We start from the raw sequence: 17,316 nt of genomic DNA on the forward strand, positions 1-17,316 counted from the left end.
CATACAGAAGTTTTGTATAGTGCTAAAACATAATCAAAAGGCTAATCAATAAATGAAGGCACATACATAACACACCTAAGTCCAAATGTCAAAATCTTTGGTCCTCAAATCCTGACACACTGAGTTATCTGTAAAATTTCCTGGATTTAATTGCTAACATACACATAGTTCAAGCACCGACCGAACCTCAAAAAAAAAAAAAAAAAGTCTAACATATTCTTTGTCTATGTATAAGCAGGAAACTTTCTCTTTTCTATAAGGGATATAGATGATATGTAATTATGTCTTCAGCAACTACATGAGTCATTATCTGCTTTTTCTGGAGCTTGTATCAACAAATTAAGGCTGTTCTCATATTAACAGCTTTCCAGATCACCAACTGTGCTGCTCTGGCAGTCCTGTTAATAAACATTCTCATATCACAAAAGGGATTGAGAACTAAATAATAAATCTACCTATCTACCTAGGCAACCTGTTTTATTCTGATGGTTTGCTGCAGGATAAGACTTAAAGAATGCCAGTAGAAATACAAACATGTTGATGTGCTCCAGAATGCATTGGGTATTTGTTCTTTCTGCTATAAAAAGCCAAAACATTTGGATTAATGGCTGTCCATCTGTCTTGAAAGCTTGACATCTACCAAAGCCCTTATTAGTCCCTCAGAGACAGACAAACACTGTATATCAGTGTTTGACACTAGGATGCTATAACTAGTTGCATCAAGGAGCTAACGTAGTAAACAGAGGCAGTTCTAAGTATTCAGACACCTATGGGAAGAAAAGTAACCACTAGCTATGCTTTTGTTCTAACCACAACCTATCATGATGTAAATTCATTTAGAAAACAGCTTTGATGAGGGACAGTAATTGACCTTCTAGATATTGATCCAGGTAGTAACAAGAGCTGTGTGAGACTAAAAGATCTTCTCTGCCTCAGCTTCAAAAATTCAAGGATGTTGTTACAATGCACTGCTCTACCAAGAGGCATGCAAGCTTTCATAGCATTAGCTACTTCTCAACCTTATTATGTGGGCCATCAAGATCACTAACTGATGATTTTATCTAAGTTTATCTTTTTCAATCAATGACACCAAAAAGAAGCCTGCTGACAGTAGTTTTCTAAACAAATAGCAAACAAAAAAGTCAAGTTATAGAAAGTGCTGAAGTAGCTTGTGATGAGTCAGTCTGGAAGCATCATTTTAGGACATCTACATATTGAGTTGGCAACTATAATATATGTCAATGAGTCCAATCAGAACAGCTGAAAAATTAATATCAAACCTCACAACGAATTGTTGTAGACCAAGAATTATTCAGTGACTCATTCTGAGTGGAAGTACCTCTGAGAAGTCATAACCTCTTGTGGATAATTCATAAAGAGAAAAAGGCCAAATTCATAAAATTATTCATTATAAATTATTCACCCTCCTTTTTGGAGGTATGAAGTGTAAAATTAAGTGTTTAGTTTTGATTAAGTGAGGAACTGAACATCATAAATACAACATTTGACTCAATAAATCCTAGGAAATTAACTGGTTTTGGAGGAAGGAGAATAAACTTTTCTTGCTATCACTCTTGAAACTTGATTAGCTGTTTGCATAGTGAATGTGTACACAGAGCCAGATCCCAAAAGATGCTGAGATTGCGTAACTCCCACCACCTTCAGCTGTGGTTACTCGGCACATTTCAAGTTCAGCTGCAAAACAGCATATGTGAACTGCTAAATCGTTTTTTTTTTTTTTTTTTTTTCTCTCTCCCAGGAAAAACTCATGAAATTAAAGAAAGCAGTGATGAATGGTAGTAAAATTTTATCTGAAATTTCACTAGCAACCACTTCCCTTCCCAATCTTCCCTTTTCAGGGCATCTTTGACACTTATTAAGCCAGAATTATCAGCTTCACAACTTTTATCACTGATGTTTGTTTATTCATATGAAAAAAAAATTCTTTCAAAGAGTTTTGTTTTTTCTTAAAAATATATCCCTCCTCTCCTGCTCACTGCCCCATACACAAAGACAAATATGAACCACATGGCTTCAGTCTTTGCTAAGACTAAAATGACAACAACAACAAAAAAGCCAAGTTTGAGGAATTTTTTGTTTGTTTGTTTTCTGAATAACATTTTTGAAATTACATTTTCTGATAGGGCAGCTTCTGAATATTTTTCTTTAACCTTTTAAAAAAACACTGAAGATTTTCCTTGCCCCTGTTATTATTTAGGTAGCTTGCTTTTAGTTTTTGTTGTTGTTGTTGTTTTTGTTGTTTTTTTTTGGGGGGGGGGCGGGAGAGCAGGTTGGCATTGGCATCACATCAGAAGCATCATATCAGACAGTATCTCCCATTTCTTTCTTTGCTCTTTCCTGCCTGCTGCTGCATTAGTTTCATCTTTGGTACCACTGTTACCAATAAACACTGTGACAGAGTGCTGAGTAAGGTAGTAACTAAAGCACTGAAATGCTGCACATATTAACTACTCAGAAAAGCATACAAAGATTTTCCTTTTTAATCTCTTTCAGATGTGGCAGGAATTGCAGTCAACTTTTAATACATGTAAACAGTGAAATGTACATATATTTTTCTCATATGAATATGCTTTTCTAATTATTGCCCTTATAAAGTTATGGGGAGGCAAGAAAGAAAGTAAAAGCTGATGTGAAAGCACAAGATACACCACCCTGTTCCGAACAAAACTGAACACAGAGAAAATCAATGAAACATAAGGTCAAATGATGGCTGTACCTTAGAAGCTGTGCCACAAGTGCTTGTCTCCTCAAACCCGCAAATGAATTCCAGGACATCTAAACACACAGCTTGGAGAAAAGGGATGCAGAGATGCACAACAATTTGGGAAAACCAGATGGCTAGGAAAAGGACAAGGTCAAGAGAAGATTTGGTACTGTTCATATTTAAACTGAACCAGCTTCCTCATTCCTTTGTGAAGCTGAATCACTTCTTTTCACATATCAGTTCTCCTAGGGACTCAGATGGTGGTGGGCAATGAAAAGAGCAGCCCATAGGAATGAAATGCTGACAACCATTGTTAATGAATGTGGTCCTTGCACAACAAGAAGAAACCTGCCATCCTTTCCAGCCTCCCTGAGGCTTCTGCAGCCCGTCAAGGTGTTTTTACAATTCTCCTCAGCTCTCCAAAACTAAAAGGAAACTTTTGCAAGGTTACAATAGCTACAGTTGAGATTGAGGCATCTTATCACCCTGGATGGGTGATAAGGAATGTTAAAATATGACAAAAATGAAGCATTTTCTTTCAAAATTACTTAAAAATATTACATTTCCTAAAAGAGTTTGTAGGCTCTCATTTGTTTCACTTATTTGCAAATCTACAGTTTTTTCCTAGGAGGTCATCTTTTCATTAGCCTTTTGAGGATGAAAAAGCTGTAACCAGTTCAGTGCCAAGTGTTCTACTCCACTGACAGGGCACTCTTTTGTACACCGGTTGTTTTTCCAACATCATACACACAATTTTAGCAATAAAAATTAATTCCCATCTGCTAGCTTTCCAGAACTCCATTTCATAACCCATCAACTTATGAAGTAAATTTAAAGCCTATCTCCTGTCAAAAGCAAACAAGTTTTTACCCTTACCCTGAGACTTTGACATCTTTCCAGCCTAGATCTACATTTAGGAGCAATATTAATTTCTGTTTCTCTCAATTGCAGCTGTGCAGGGATAAAAAAGTAATTTTTATACCCTGGCAGGATAGAACACAGTTTTTTATTTTGTTACTAGATTAAGCTAATGACAAAATACTGAAATCATTCCTTGCAATGACCTAGAGTCAAACTGAAGAAGGGAGGTGCACTAAGTCATTGTTCAGAATCTCTTCTCATTTTTAATAAAGCAATAGTTACACCTTTCAGGTGTAACACACAGAGAGCTGTACCTCACAGCACAGGTGTCAGGAGCCAAAGCCACATTTCCACATTGCTTAAGGATAACTTAAAGAGGTAAAATGTAAGCCTTTCTGTGGGTAAAGAAGCATTTCTACCCAGATGAATAATGCTGGAAGGATAGTGTTAATTTTTGCCCAGCTCTACCATGTTCCATATTTAACTTACGAAGTAAAACAAACAAACAAAAATGCACCCAAATTTCTCCTTATGCAACAAGGCATCCCAAACAGGATAGCTGTAGGCAAGAGGTAGGATCAATGAGTGCAGCTGGCACTACACATGGAAACTCAAAACCAGTCCTGAAACGATGCATGTATGCAACACCAATTGCACCCTCAGTCAGTCACAAGGTAGGTAGCAAGGGTAATTGAACATCTGCTAGAGTTTGGCCCCATAGTTATTTCTAATTGGGTTCTTTCACTCTCTACACCTGAATTGATAGCAGGTGTTTGGTCTAAGCACTCTTTTAAACATTTTGGATGGTTCTGGCACATCCCTTTATGAGGCACCAGATGTGCAGGTCCTGAAATAGTGTCTGCTGACTTCTACCTGTAGGGAAACTGGAAGTCATGTCATTAGAAAAATAAATAAATAAAATGAAATAAATACTTCTTAAAAAAAATAAAAAAGCATTGAAAAGTGGGTTAAGCAGGGGGAAGGGGAAGATTTCTATTTTAAAATGTGGTTTTGAATTTCTCCAATCTTGTCAGTCCATCTGGACATTGCTAGATGCCTAGTTACATCAACACATCATGTTTCATTTCAGTTCCTGTTTTTTTTGTTTTCGTTTTTTAAAGTACCTCATGGTCCCCAAGCACCGCAATATTTTCCAAAAGCTCCACATTACATTTTTTTGTCAAAAGAGCATCAGTGAAGAACAGCACAGGGGTTGCTTAGTGCAGTGCTCAGGCCAACAGGAAGACTATGACTGTCTGCTCCCTTCTATTTATTTTTTCTTGGCTCCCTTATCAGCATCTTCCCTGGATAGTTTAGCGCAACTCTAATTATAGGACTGAGGATAACAACCATCAGGAAAGCAATACTTTATTTTTATACCTACTGCCAGTAGTTTGCTACTCGCATTGCTCTAGGAAAAGAGAAAAAAAATTGTTTACAAATGTATCATTATACAGCAGATCTTAAATTGCACAACTATTAGCTGTAAGTATTGACTATTGTCAGAGCTCTGCTGCTGCCTGTGAAAAGGTCAGGCCTTTTCATTTGTGTTCTTTTTATGTGAGGAATACCAAATAATAAAACACACAATTTATTGGGCTGCTGAGATTAATTTTTTTTTTTTCACCCAGACCTGCAGAACAGTCACGGGTTTTGAATCTTCTTTCCCATTAATATAGGAACAAGGTGATTTGACTTTTTTTCCGTCTTGATTAAAAAAAATAATTTCCCATACTAACACCCAAAATGAATAGTCTTTATTTTCCAGGTAAGCAATATACAATTACATCTCCACGAGCTGCTTCTATCCTTAGGATGTCAATGGAGAATGGGGCACTTTTGCTTAGATGGCAGATAGAAATCACAGTTCCTTACTGGTCTATCAAGCCAACCAACAACTTTTTCTTCACTACATTTTCAAAGCACCGAGTAGCTCATTTTAAGGAATCATATCTAAATGTAGATGTCTGAAAATAATTTGACCTTAGGATTCCTTGATTTCAAAGAGTGCCCCAGTTTAATAAACAGCTTAATAAACCACCCATTTATTTAAATTCAATTAACCAAGTAACTACATGAAATTTTAATATCAGGTCATATAAATCATATAAACAGAGCTGCCTAGCTCCATTTGTACACTCTCACAATTTCGAAATAGATATTAAGTGTTTTTCTGAAGCTTAATTTGCTGTTGTTACACCAAGCATATCATCTTCTAAATAGCCAGAGAAGTTGGTAGTGGTTTAGGGAAAACTAAAAACGGCGCAAGACAAAATACAGGAAGAAAAGACTCTCAGCCCATCATTTTTAATTCTCTACCACTTTGAAGGAAGTAACATGACAAGATGGAAACATCTACATGGTTTAGTTTAACATGAGTGCTAATTAAGCATTAATAAATAAATAAATAAAACTAATAATAATAAAAAAAACATGTTGGCAAAGCACAGTAAAGAGCTAATCTCAAACCCATGAATCAACCTGGCAAATATGTTGAACACTTTACATTGTGGTACTGAGAGAAGTTGAACTTAGAGACTGTCATAGTCCAGACACACACAGGCCTATCTCAGCCAAAACCAGGACAGAAATGTATCATACTAAGCCAATTCACCAGGCTGCAACATGAACCCTGCAAGATGTGACTCATCTTCCCTTTCTCCATCCCTGTACTGGAACAGGAGCAATAAGCATGTGGCAGGAGACAACACCTCAACACTATCACTTTCAATGGCTCCAGTCACTTTTATTATGGAGCACCCATGAGCAGTTTTGCTCCCCTATCTGTTAGACTGCTCCTCTACACCACACGAGAGGACACATGACTGCTGATGAAAGAAGGAACAATTTGGTGTGCCTATGGAAATAAATAACCACACGAAACACTATGCCACTAGCCCTATTGTTTATTTTATTTTTATTTTATTATTATTATATCATCATCTAGAGACTGTTGAGATAGTAAAGCACCAAAATAAGGCCTGACCTTAGAGGTTGTGGAGTGTACGTTGTTGCTTACCTTGTTTTCAGGAACATCAAGGCACCTGTGAGGATTTAGCTGGATCTACCTTGGGGATGGAAAGGATGACTTATAACACCTCTCAACTCCTCCAGCCTTATTTTCTGTGATCCTGTGGAAATGATACAGTTATATGGTAAATCAGACCATCCCTGTTCCTAAGAGTTAATTCTTAAACAGAGTTTTGAATAAAAAATAAGACTCTGTGCTTCAGGGTTTTGCATTAATATTAAGGATGCATATTTTTTTCAAAATGGTGTGGATAGAGTTTCGTTCACTTCTCTCTGAAGCATCCTGTATTGGCTGCCCCTGGGAAGAAGGATCAGATAGACTGCACATCTGATCTGGTATGACAACTCCAGTGCTGCAAATCTGTACAGAAAAGTGTGGCCGTACTTGCTAACACACAGAAGAGCGCTTAACATTTCTCCCACTTTGAAAGATTTCATTATCTTGATTCATATTTTGCATATTAAGCATAGGAGTGGCAATAAAACTATGCTTTCCCCAAATGCAGAGATACATATATACATGCACACACATACAATGCACATACATACACCTATAAACGTATGTATATTTACAGATAAAATCTGTGTGCATGGCACAAAAGCATGATTGTTTTGTTATCAAATGCAAACAAACATTGTTCCTGAATTAACTGAATTGAACTTCAAAGGCCTTGAACACAGATTTAATCGTTATAGCTGAGGTTTGATGACAACAGCATCAAACACGTCTCCCTTGAAAGATCAAACAATACTCTGCTCTTCTGCTTCAGTAGGCAAAGTTTCGTTCAATGACATTTTCGATCTCCAAAAATGTGAAGAAACTGATATCCCACACATTAAGATGACTGGAAGGCTTTTCTCTCTTGCTTTTAACAGCTCTTGCAAATGTTTACATTTTACCCTAGAATAATTATCAGATTTAATACCTTCAGCCCAATTAATTCTCTATTTCTTTACCATTTCCTTCAATGTTAAGCATGTGGAATCAAATAAATTCATACACTGATGTTTGGCAACCACTGAACACTGATCATCATTTGAAGTTCTGATCAATAGCTTTTCACATTTGCTGCACTTCAAACTCAAAACAGTCACATAATGAATTCTACACCAAAAACTGGAAAAGGAAGGAGACAGCCAAAACAGTTGTTATTGTTTTGTATCAGCTGAAAACATTCTAGCTGGTCATAGAGAAACAGACAAAGAATTTAGGAAGGCTCAAACACACCCAAGTATATAGCCATGCAGTCTTGAACTTGCTGTACAAAGCTGGCACCTATAACCACTTTATTCTTCAACATTGCACAGCTGTTGAATCTGTGCCCATAAACCTACCCAGGAAGATACCACATCTTCATTTTCTTCTAAGTTTCTGGGTAGCTTTTGCATCTCATCTTTCTTATCTGTTCTCTCATGTGAATTTAGTATTTTTCAAGTTTTTAATCACAGAATAAAATTCAAGTGATATTTTTAATAAACTAATGCACGCACACACACATATATATTCCAAGTACAGCCTTTTCATATACAATTTTCAGAATGACACAAATTACAAACAAACAAAAATATCAGAAGTAGCCTTGGGACCGTGTGAGTTTAAAAAAAAGGCAACGCAGAACACAAAAGGATAAAAAAGACATCTTCAAGTTTGCGTACTATATTTACAGCTCTGCATACATCAGAAACCCAAGCATTACACTCAACATGAATCTATTCCTGGGAGAAATGATGACAGATGTTAGTTACATTGTCAAAAAAGGTACTGGAAGGCTCCCAAATATTACACCAATGAGACTGATAAGTATAAAATCAATATAGAACAGAGACAGCACATGCAGGCATAGAGTGAAAGCTCACGTGATGAAGGTAGAAGAGGCTAAATTTTAGATATATATAATGAATTTTCCCCATTGCTGAAAGCATATGTCCGACACTTCAGAAACCTGTGACAGAGAGCAACTATTGCCTCTTGCCCATCATGCAATAAAATAAAATAGAGGCATTCACAACTAGAGACAACATTAATGTCTATATTATATTAGACCTTTCCTCCTCTCAAATAAACATTTCCTTTTACTGATTATTTACAGACTCCCCTAATAACATATACACCTAACCTCTCATAGGAATTTCCAAGGACAAAACTTCAACTACTCTTTGACTTTTCTTCTTTGATTCAGTTATCTTCATTTTGCTGGGGTCAACCTAGAGTTTTTACTTTTGGTTGATTGTCAGGAATTGCAGGTATATTAATAACCATTGGTTAAGACTAGGAGTTTGTGTAACAGTAGCAAGTACCAGATATATGGTAAAATAACATTTGGAAAATAAAATGTACCAATTGCGATTCACTTATTGTCTCAGCCGGAGTTTTATAGAGTTCTAGTGTGATTATGTGCACAAGAGTTTCAAAGAAAACCTTAATTTTGAATTAAAATGTCTAGGAATAAAGCAACCGCATTAGGGTTTGTATTTTATTTTTCTTTAGCAGTCTGAAAAAAATCATATTACAGCATTTATTAGATACTTAGGGATATTTTATTGTAGCTCTGTAGAAAATAGTTGTTGATCTTACTGTCTCTCTGAGCTCAGCATGGCAGTCCTTAGAACAGAACAGACAAATGGCTGGGGACTCGCACTCCTCTATTGTAGAGAGCACAGATCCCTCCTGGTGTCAGGAGTGGTAAAGGGGGTTCCCCTTTACTACTAAATTCTGGAGCAAGAGGTCATGAGCAATTGTGTACAGATAGCAGTTTCTGTTGTTATAATTTTTTTTTTTTGAATTAATGTTCCCACACCTGCACATAGGACCCTGTCTGCTGACTTTGGCAGAAAACTTTTATCCTCACAGTACAGAATGCCTCCAAAGTTACACATGTGCACAGATGCTCATGCACACTGTGCGTATGTATCACAACAAGCAAAAAACCTCAGAACCACAAGAAAGAAACTGTTTTTCTCTTAGGGAATCCTGCATTAATCTTTTCTTTTTTCTTTTCTTGCCAGTAAATGTAATGAAAACGTTGGCTCAATACAGCATAACTCATTAATACTAGAACCTGATGTGTTAAGCACTGTTAGAACATCTAGCCCATTATACAAGAATGAAAGCTAATCTAAACATGGAGTCTGAAACAAAAATCTATGACCTTTTTATTTTTTATTTGGTAGGTTTCTTGCTGACTTCATTTTGCTGCTCTGCTTTCCCTACATTTTGTAGGAGCCAAAAAAACAGTAAGAGACCATTACAAAAGGCAGGCCACAATATAGTGATTCCATAGCACCATCTAGAGCTTGTAACTGTTATAACACCTCTAAAAACAAAGCACTTCCCCGACTCTTGCTACGGGCCACGGGCAAGAGGTTAAAAAAAAAAAAAAAAACTATTTTTTTCCAGGGCCACAGACGTGATTGTCCAATATGATGGAAACAGACATCAAACTGAGCATTTTGCATCCCATATGTAGGCATGCAGTTTATAATGCTGTCTTTTCATGTACACTGTTTTCAGGATGCTTTATTATCTCGTGGCTGATCCTTCAGATGAAAAGTGGATCAAGAGATAAAATGATATATTTGACTTAATCATTTTGGCATGTTGGGTTCTTTGGTCTGTCAGTGTCTCCTGAAAGCATATTTTTCACCAGTCACTGCAGACAGGCTCACAGCATGTAGCTCCCATCTCAACAGCAGTTTCAACATGACTAACTGTTGACAATATTTGAACTTTTGAGCCCTGCCATCCTTGGGCACAGACTCAAGAGCAGGCAAAAATACATGAGTCTTCAAGGATACTAGGTCCCCCCACTTCTTCACAAATTAAAGCCTTCCGCCTCCCCTTTCAAATCCCATCTCAAAAACACACCATGAATCCCATTTAATTAGAAATGCTCTCGCACATTCATTATACCGGCTGGCCTCAACTCAGAAAGCATATTCTTCTGGCTCATTTCTATGCACAGCACCTCTGTTTAAATAATACACTCTGTAAGCAGGACCTGTGTCTTCTCTGTGCTTTCTTATGCCAGGGGCTCAGCACTCTGTCATCTCCTAAGTATTAGTAATAGGCCATTTATAATTTGAGGTACACATGAAAGAAGAGTGAAAAGACTGACAAACCTATGTCCACATGCCTCTTTCCTCTCACTTCCTCTTCTCCCCACCTCCTTCAAACCAGCAAGTCAGCCATTCTTCCTCTTGCCTCTATTCCATTATATGAATCTCTCTTTTCTGCAGAGACATGCCTACAGCTATCAGTGGTCCACAGTGCAGCAGAATTAATGCAGTTGATATGCAATACAAAGGGGAAATGTTGGCAATATATGATTACAGATTAAATGATGCAATTTCAGGGTCAGCACTAGAGAAGGCACTTACAAAGAGGCTGACAAGTAAAGATGAATGGCAAATGAATGAGGGCAGTTACAGTATTTAATGTACATTTGCCTTCTCGGAGATCTGTAGACTCTGCTACCATCTGCTGGTTTATGAAAAAGAGCCAGGGAATCTATTTTAGTGGCTCTTCATACATAATCTTTCAGCTGCCTCTCATTATGAGAACAGTCCTCATTTCAGGTCACAGCCTACCTTCAGCCTCCCTGGAGCCAATTAGGCTTGCTTTTGTCTCCTGATGCATTTCTGACAGCAGGCATGATGAAGAATGACAAACAGACAGTGCAAAATTTATGCTAAGTCCAAATAATATATCCCAGAGTAATGCACATTTTCAGTATCCTGCAAAAAGAAAAAATGAATCAATGCAATTAGTTCCAGTTTATTCTAGAGGACAGAGGGTAAGGACAGATTGAAAGGTATTCAGTTTTGGTTTTGAATGAACATACCCTTCATTATACTTCCCTATACAACTGATATATAAATTGGCATACTCCACTGAAATCAAAGGAACAATACAGACTGCTGTCTTTTGAGAATGTGATCTAGGGAGGATACATACCAGACCTTAAACGTAGCTTAATGCAAAGTTATGGCCAAGTTACATCAAATAGAGTAAGAGAGAAAACAGGAATGTATTTCTAAATACAATATTTTTATTCTACACATTCTTCCCTTAGATGAATGTAAAAATATGTAGACGCCTACAGAACTCACAAAATAAACCAGTTTCTTCAACCATTTAACCCATCAGGACTATTACGAAAGGGTAGGCAGGGGTGGCAACGAACTCCTTTTGCAGATGAGTGTGATTATAAATTGGATGCATACAATCAACCTAATTCTTTGGAACTTTATGCCAAAATAGATCATGGTGGCCACTTACCACAGTCCACAGACTTCTACTTAGTGGTTCCTCTTTCAAGTCATTATTCCTAGCTGAGTTTGGGGTTTTGGAGAAGAGAAAAACAAGAGCAAAACCATGACCCTCAAGTTAGAGGATTTACTACATGCTCAGGTCATTTATGTTCACTTAGCCTTATTTCTGGCGACAGTAAGGTCCACACTGGTACCAAAACAAAGCTATAGCACTCCACATGAAGCCCAAGGAGCATCAGCAAGCCAAAGGGGGCTAGAACCCTCCAACAGCTACTTTGCTTCACAAGAAAAGCCCATGCCATCTCAGATCTTTGGATAGTACAGTTTCCGTTCCTGGGAGCTAACCAAGACTATCCTAATACAGCTGGAGCATGCTGTGCCTCACTGACATCACAGGCCATTCACATTTCATGGTAATGTCTAAAGACTGAGATTTCCTAGATTTGGAGACATTGGAGCAAGGATCTCTTGGAGGCAGTTTTGAGAAAAGTCTGTAATGAGCCTTCTGCATTTGCCCTATAAAAATTTGACTTACTCCCAGTACCATTAACCAACAGCAAGCTTAGGATCTCCAGATAAATGCACATGAGGAAAAGAGATGTGCACATACTGTTTTTTGCAGGAATAAATATCACAGACAGCCTGTGTTCATTGTGTGCCATCTAGCAAAAAGGAAACTGAGGTTACAGGAGTCAATGAGAAAGCATCAACTGTATCTTCTACTCCTACACAGGTTTCACCAGAATTCCTTTTAAAATAAAACTAGACACAGTTTCAGTAGTACATTTTCTCAAGAGAAATAGAATTAGGGTGGTTGACATATGCTGCCTGGTTCAGAGCTGAGTTGGTGCTACTACAGATACCATGCAGATGAATAAAACCCTGTTATAGTCTGAAAGGACTTGGAGTAGTCTAGAGATGGACTTTTCTTGGTCTAGTTCAGGCAGAGTTTTTCCTATCACTATAGCATTTAAAAAAAAACTGTACTTCTATAAACAACTCTATGATGAGCACACCCACAGACAAAAAAAAGAAATATTTAAAACCCCGCCTCCTAGCAAATTTAAACCTTTAACACTCCTTAGTAACATGTTATCTTAACAATTGCTTTTGGGAGTGAAAGAGACCAAGTATCTCATGAGGACAAGCCAACATGAATTATAGACCATGCACTGCTTGTCATTAGCAAGGGTGGAAGAATGTGGGAAAAGATCTGATTTGACCAAAAAAAAAAAAAATCACCAAACACAACATTGTAAAATGAATTATTGATACAATAAACCAGTCAACCTGCTTCATACACTCAAGAAGCCAAACTCCAGTCGCACGGTCACCCATCCCTATTAAGTTAATTCAGTCATCTATAGGATTTTTTGTTTACATGAAAGAAATTGTGGAAAAATATTTACAATATATTTGTCTATACTTATTAGAAATCAGAAAAAGCACAAGGAAGCTTTGCAATGATGGTTCCCTTTTTCACCACATTGGTGAGAAGTGCATTTGGCTCTTATTTTTGAGACCCCACAAGGGGTCTGCAACACTTGAAAAGAGCAATTTTTCAATTTCCAGAGAGCTACAAACTGCTGGAAGGGGGCTAAGAAACAGCCACAAATGTAAGCACCAGACAGATGCAGAGGGACTTTTCCTCACAATCAGCGTCGCAGCCCAAGGGCATGATGATGTTCTTCACTTCTTACAGGTCCCAGGTCGAAGACCAGCCCCTTCTCTATTGAACCAGCATTTTTCGTGGAGGAAGGGAGGAGGGGGACCGATTTCCTATTGCTGTTAGTCTAGAAGACTTTCATCTATTTGCAACGCTACAGTTGAAGAGCAGATGGCTTTTTGCAGGTTTTGGGGAGCTGCTACCTACAATACGTGCTTGTAGATATATACACCATACAACAGGATATGCTGCAGTGACTTGTCTTACTCTTAATAGTTTGTCTACATTAGCACATCGTAAAACAATACAGAAAGGATTTTCTTTCCTTTTTTTTATGTTTTAAAGCATTTATTAATTTCAATTGGAAATAAGACAACAGAGGCAAATAAAATCCAGATCCTAAGATGTTTTACCAGAGAAATCAGAACAAAAATATTGCATTGTGTTATACAGAGATTAATTTTCCCACCTGTTGATACCAGAGTCCCCGCAAGATAGCTATACATTTCATCAGAGAACCATTAAAATGAGCTAAAACATATACACATCTATAGCAGGAATAGCAATAAATTTCCCTTATTTTTAAACAAAATAAAATTTAGGAGCCAGATCTTTCAGATTTGCCCACAGAAATTCTGTGATTAAAAGCAAGTGTTAGAGCACAGAAAGTGTTTAATTTTTTCATGTATCTGTTACCTAGCCAGTCTGTCATTTTGCATAGGCAGACCACCACAGTAAATAATGAGAGTTCTGAATCACAGTTTATATATAGTTTAATTATTTATGTATTCATGTTCCCAAAGGAATCAACTAAAATAAATCATGTGAACATCGTCATGGGAATACGCAGATGTACCTCTTATAACAAATAATTAGACATCTAACTAGGAACCTCAAAGAAAGAGTTATTTTGTGTCCCTTAAAATTTCACTGGACTACAAGGTCTTGCTTTTGTATGTTTTTTTCTGATATAATTACTATTTTTCACAAGAAAACAGGACGGCACACTTCAAGTGTGTATAAGAAACAAATTCAACCTGAGAAGGTAATAACAGCGCTCTCTCACCCTCTCATTCTTTGTCTCATTTTGTGCTTGCAGTAAATTAACTAAATATTCTTTGAATCACCTGGTATATCTAAGAATCATGGAAACATTTCTTTTATTGATAGTTCCATGAGACAATTTCCATTTTCTGTAGATTTTGTCTTCAAAGCTCATATTTTTCCCCAGTAGAGATGCACTGAGTGACTCCTCACCTACCAAAAGAGCCACTTGGTTAATCTACCTTCCAGAAACTAGGACTCTGTTCTCTGCAAGAGACAGATGATTTTGTATGTAAATCCGATACATCCCAGGCACATTCCACAATAACTGACTTACTCATGTTTCATTTTATGAAGAATTATAGTGCTTCCCAATTCTGAATAAGAAGCCACAATTTAACTTTTTTTTTTAATGAGGAAAAATTTTTTTTCCAACTCTGATGATAATCTTAATTAGTATCTTCTGAAGCTATTCTTCTAGTCATAGAACTACAATTTACCAAGAGTAAAAACAAAAAACTTCATGCTTACAGTTCAGAGAAAAGAGGGATAAAAAAGCAAAGTAAACACTGAGCTCTTTAAAAGTATCATAGAATATTTCAAGTTGGAAGGCACCCATAAGGATCATCGAGTCCAACTCCTGGCACCACACAGGTCTACCCCCAAAAATTCAGACCATATGACTAAGAGCACAGCCCGAACACTTCTTAAACTCTGCAAGGCTTGGTGCCATGACTACATCTCTGGGGAGCCTGTTCCACTGCGTGACAACCCTCTCAGTGAAGAACCTCTTCCTGATATCCAGCCTGAACCTCCTCTGTCACAGCTTGACACCATTCCCTCCAGTCATAGTAAATATGGACAACAGTGTTGCCCTCATAATGAAACCAACAGTCAAATCTGGACATGACTAAGTCAGCAGAAATATTTCTCCTGGCTTAATGAGGGCAAGGGTTTCACCCTAAGTCTTTAAAGCAAGTAGAAGGAAAGAGCAAAGCTTATCTCTATAGCAAGAAAAGAGAGAAAAGAAAGAGGAAAATGGATCTTTGGATTTTTTTTTTTAAGAGTTAAAAGGTCATTTGTCTTTACAAAAGCTAATGAAACAAATGTTGTTAGATGTTGGAGATATGAAAGGTCAAATAAATATCCTGAACGTAGAGCTAAAATGTTACTGTAGGAATAAAAGAAGAGGAAAGGCACATTTTTTCCCTTGAGGATAAAATGATTAAAGAATAAAAATAATTTTGGAAAAAAAATGAATCTCAAGCAAAAAGAAAAAGTCCACATGCCAAAGATATGAAGTAACAAGCCTGCATTCAAAAAGAAATAATTTCCATCTATTAAATATCTAAGAAGCAAGCAGTAACCAGAATCTGTAGTGATCACACAATGTAGAATATTATTGAATTTGCTTTATTAAAACTTGAAATTTCATAGGAATCATGCCCAACAGGAAAAAGGAATATTCCAGGATAGAAATATATCTGTTATATTCAGTCTGAGAAATCACATTTGTTCAACAAGTGAAAAGAAAAAGAAAAATGATAAAGATTCATTAAAAAAAGGCAGCGACAACAAAATAAATGTTAATTTATCATTGAATCAGTTTAGCAAAGAGAATTTTAGACTCTCTATATTGATTCTTGGTCTCAGGGTAACTCTTTTCAACAATCATCCTTGAAAATAAGGTATTTACCTTTGGGGAATTTTCTTTAAAAAACTAATTTATTTTTTTTTTTTTTGAACTGTAAGTAGAACACCAGCCCAATGCAAAAAGCCAAACCAAAACAAGAGAGTCACTGGCATTAACACCAACTTCCAACAAGATCAGAGCTTTCATCCAAAAAGACATATTCATTTATGTTTAAGTGTTGCAGATTTGGGGTATTATATATACCAAAATTCTTGGGAAAATATATTTATTCTTCTGCATTTGCTAATTTTCATCATTAAAAATTGTATTCAATTTTAGATAATTCATGATAAAATAAGTACATTATGCTATTTTTCTCATGACTTGAGTAGCTGTCAGTGCTCACATTCCTTCCCCTTCTTGATTCTGACAAGGACTCTGAACAATAAGTTGATTATCATAGTGCCAAACGCTATTTTTAGAGAAGCACATGTTCCGGTGAACTCATAGCACATTTTGTATTTTTTCTAATTTGATTATGGGAATTCGGCTATGATGTGATCCAAGTCCTGAATGCACCTTCTCCTAATTTAATGCCATGTTTTAAAAGCATGACCCTTCTCTTCTGGCAAGAAAAATGGCAACTGCTCTCCAACAGGATAAATATGAATTAACTGAAAAATGGCATGTTTCTACATTAAATCACAGAGCATGTGCACCTGTTTCCAGATGCTAAGTATTCCACACTATTAAATAGTAACAGTGTGCTGTTGTAAACAATGCACGTAATTAAGCAAAATGCAACTGTATGCAGCTCTTAGGTCTTGAGATGTCAATGAATTCCAGGTAGAAGACTTGAGATTTGTCAGCTCTACTGTATGTATTAGGTGATGAAACACAGTATAAGAATTTACCCAACACCTATTGTTGCCTCATGATTAGGACAGTCATGGTTTCTACAAGCCACAGTCTTAAGTGTCCTGATCATCCTTTTTCTCCACTTGTAAGGGATAGGGCTGGACAGAGATTAATGTGTCACAGTCTGCCAAAAGTGAACAGAATTACATCCAGACAGCAGGAAAGATG

The 17,316-nt window shown here is 36.9% G+C and overlaps 1 long non-coding RNA gene across 3 annotated transcripts in view; it reads right to left on the reverse strand.

The window, feature by feature from the left end:
* LOC121068249 overlaps window positions 1-17,316 on the reverse strand; it is a 131,588-nt gene that overhangs the window by 22,203 nt on the left and 92,069 nt on the right. The window lies entirely within an intron of this gene.

The sequence above is a fragment of the Cygnus olor genome, chromosome 3 (genome assembly GCF_009769625.2).
Source record: "Cygnus olor isolate bCygOlo1 chromosome 3, bCygOlo1.pri.v2, whole genome shotgun sequence".
Taxonomy (NCBI): domain Eukaryota; kingdom Metazoa; phylum Chordata; class Aves; order Anseriformes; family Anatidae; genus Cygnus; species Cygnus olor.